Source organism: Lepus europaeus, chromosome 10 (genome assembly GCF_033115175.1).
Source record: "Lepus europaeus isolate LE1 chromosome 10, mLepTim1.pri, whole genome shotgun sequence".
Lineage (NCBI taxonomy): Eukaryota > Metazoa > Chordata > Mammalia > Lagomorpha > Leporidae > Lepus > Lepus europaeus.
Genome location: NC_084836.1, coordinates 77,850,791 through 77,854,446, shown reverse-complemented (window position 1 = coordinate 77,854,446; position 3,656 = coordinate 77,850,791). Strand labels below are relative to the sequence as shown.

General features: G+C 43.5%; 1 pseudogene; it reads right to left on the bottom strand.

The window, feature by feature from the left end:
• Positions 1-352: 352 nt before the first annotated feature.
• Positions 353-1,238, bottom strand: LOC133767801 (serine/threonine-protein kinase Nek7-like; annotated as a pseudogene).
• Positions 1,239-3,656: the final 2,418 nt, after the last annotated feature.

Sequence of the window (3,656 nt, the reverse complement as noted above, 5' to 3'; positions counted from 1 at the left end):
GATACGTGCCAAGCTGCACCGTCACTAGTTGGCACTGACAGTCTACTGAAACACAATTCATCAACAGAAAACCAACAGAAACCACTAAATAATTCTAACTCTTTAGCCATCAAAACCATCATGTTTCATTTACTCTCCTAATATGCAATTCAATTATTTCCAAGGCATTTGGGGTTTGCAAGAATGTGATTTAGATTGGTAAAAAAGCAGCTTACATGAAAACTGGTTAAGGATTCTAAGCGAATAAGCTCTGAAATATTAATGTTAACGCCCAGACAAAAATGGGGAGGTATGCTTTCCACAAAAACACTTTAAATTCTGTTGGATATGTTCTCGAAGATACTGTGCATGCTTAGCTGCTTGAGGTGCAAGCGCACATTCTCTTACTCCGTCACAAATGTAGGTGATGTCCGGCCACTTCTCCGGATTGGGGTCGTGCACATGTTAACTCACTGCCGTAATTCTTCTGAAGAGTGATCTGAAGGCAGAGGCAGTAGTCGCACTGTTCTATCTTCTCACACAGTGAGTATAAATTCAGTTTGTCACCCTAGAAAGGACTCTATAATGCAGCCATCTCACATAGTAGACAGCCAAGAGACCAGATGTCAGATTTGAAGTTGTAACCATTTTCGTGTATTCTCTCTGGAGACATGTAATAAGGTCTACCCACTAGAGAATGTGCAGCTGTGGTCTTGAAGCTGAAAAACCACCAGGCCCAAGATCACCAAGTTTCACCACTGCAGTGGCTGTAATGAACACATTAGCTGGTTTGATATCTCTATGCAGGACTCTGCGAAAATGCACGAGGTCCAAGGCACTGCAGAGCTGCACAAAGTACTTCCAGACAGTTCTCCCGGGAATTAGCCTCTCTTGTTTCTTAAAATGCTTTATCATTCTCAATAGGTCACCAGCGTCTGCTAATTCCAAGACTATATTTAATTCATTATCTTTAATAAATGACACATAGTATTTAATCACATTTGGATGGTTGAGCTGCTTAGGGAGGTCTGTTTCTTTGATGCAATCAGCACGTGCTCTGGGCATCCATCAAATCAAATATCTGTACTTTTTGTTAAAGCTACCGGTACTCCATCCAAGAGACAGACTGCTCTGTAGACTTCACTAAATTGCCCACGACCGAGTTTCTTCTCTATCTGAAAGTTGGCTAACGTGTCATGGCCCATATCTGGTCGTAAGGCCTTCTGTGCTTGGAACTGAGGAACAGGGGGCCCTTGCATTCCTGTGTCTGAAGCAACAGCAACTTAGAATTCAGGAAGTTGGGAGTTTTCCATTCTCCTGTCCCTGAGGCACCTGGGGCGGGCAGGCGCCTCAACCAGGCACTGCCACACAGGGGCCCACAAGGCCGGGGGCTGTGGCTATGAGGCCCCTCCAATGCCCCAGTGGACGCTGCAGGCACTGGCACCCAGCTTCGCAGGCTAGTGGCCACCCATCCTCGCCTGACTCCACTCCTTAATCGTCACTGCTGTCAGGAGTGTAAACATCCCAGCATCTTGAGGAGAGGGGTGGCCTGGCCGGGCCAGGCACCGACTTTCTTCTTTAGCTAAATATTTAGGCCATTTGGGCCTCTTGGAGTTCCATACAAGTTTGAGGATCAGCATCACCATTTTTTTCAGAAAACAGTAGCACTTTTTAAAAAAGATTGATTTTATTTATTTTAAAGGTAGAGTTATAGAGAAATACACACACACAGAGAGAGAGAGAGAGAGAGAGAGAGAGAGAGACAAAGAGAGAGAGAGAGAGAGATCTTCCATCCACTGGTTCACTCCCCAAATGGTTACAGTGACCAAGGCTGGGCCAGACCAAAGCCAGGAGCTTCTTCTGGGTCTCTCACAATGGGTGCTAGGGCCCAAGGACTTGGGGCATCCTCTGCTGCTTTGCCAGGTGCATTAGCAGGGAGCTGGATCAGAAGTGGAGCAGTCAGGACTTCAACTGTCTCCCACATGGGATGCTTGTGCTGTAGTCTGGGACTTTAACCCACTGCACCACAGTGCTGGCCCAAAGATTTTAATTTTAATAGGGATTGCATTTACTTTGTGGAACACATTGGTAAATACTGTCATGCTCAAAATGATTTTACACTTATTGAAGTCAATATTTTGTAGTTTTCAGTGTACATGCATTTCCGTTTTAAGTTAAATTTATTTAATTATTTTATCCTTCTGGGTGTTTTAAAAATATGAAATTGTCTTGTTAATTTCCCTTTGCACTGTTCTTTGCTAGCCTAAAGAAGTTTAGGTAAATTTATATGTGCTGCTCTTAACATCTTGTACCTTTGGCTAACTGTCCATTACCTCTAATAGTAATTTAGATGATTCTTTAGAATTTGCCACATGTAAGATTATGTCCTCTGGGGCCAGCAGTGTGGTACAGTGAGTTAACACCTGGCCTGAAGCACCAACATCCTACATGGGTGCTGGTTTGAGAGCCGGCTGCTCCACTACCAATCCCACTCTCTGCTATGGCCTGGGAAAGCAGTAAAAGATGGCCCAAGTCCTTGGTCCCCTGCACCTGCATGGGAGACCTGGAAGAAGCTCCTGGCTCCTGGCTTCGGATCAGCATATCTCTGGCTATTGTGGCCAATTGGGGAGTGACCATCAGATGGAAAACAGCTCTGTCTCTCTGTCTTTCTCTCTCTCTCTCTGTCTCTCCTCTATGTGTAACTCTGACTTCAAAATAAATAACTAAATCTTTAACAAAAAGATTATGTCATCTCTCAACTGAAATTGTTTTAATTTTTTCCTTTACAGTTTTGTTATCTTTCATTTTTTTCATGCTTGCTTCTCTGGTTATTCTTCACAGAAGTGGAGGAAGTAGATGCCCTTGGCCCATTCCTTACTGCAGGGGGAAGGGTTTTTCTCTCTTACTACAGAGTATGATTTAACCATGAGTTTTTCATAAATACCCTTTCCCAAAGTGAGGAAATTCTATCCCTAATTTATTAAGTGTTTTCTATGATGAAAGACGTACTTCAGCACATATCCAGGCACTTACTACTTGCACCTAGCCTCAAGATCCTCCAAAGGTAAAAGCTTAGAGTTGTCTAAGGAATTTCAGAGCATGCATCCTGCCCTGGCTCCTGCAGATCTTTCTAAATCCCCAGAGTGCACGGGTGATTTGAGTGATCCACTTTCCCCATATGAACTTTCTCCCTGGTTTTCCCCCCACCTCTAGGCTTCTGGTTTCATCAGCTCTATTGGAGCAAACAGCAGAGGGCTGTTATACCTTACAACGTTTTCACTGATGTTCTTTGTGTGTTGCTTTTCTGCACCACAAGAATTCCAAGTTAGATGACACAAAGTCAGTCACTTTACATGAGTCCTTCAAGTAGTTAATACACAGGTCAAAACACATTCTTGAAAATCTGATCCGCTCTTCTCCCTACAGAACCAGGGACCAGGATCTCAAACTGACAATATGGCTGCCATCATCAAGTTTGCCATGCAGTCATTAAGAGGTTGTCTAAGTGCTCCCAAAAAATGTATCATTCTTGGGTGCTTCTTTAAAGTTAATTAAGTTTCTAAAAACAAAAAGGAAGTGAAATTAACCTCAAGATGCAATGGCATTCAACAGTCCTTGTCTCCACTGTTGAAGAACATTTGTGTGTGTGTGTGTGTGCAAACTGTTGAACCCTTTAC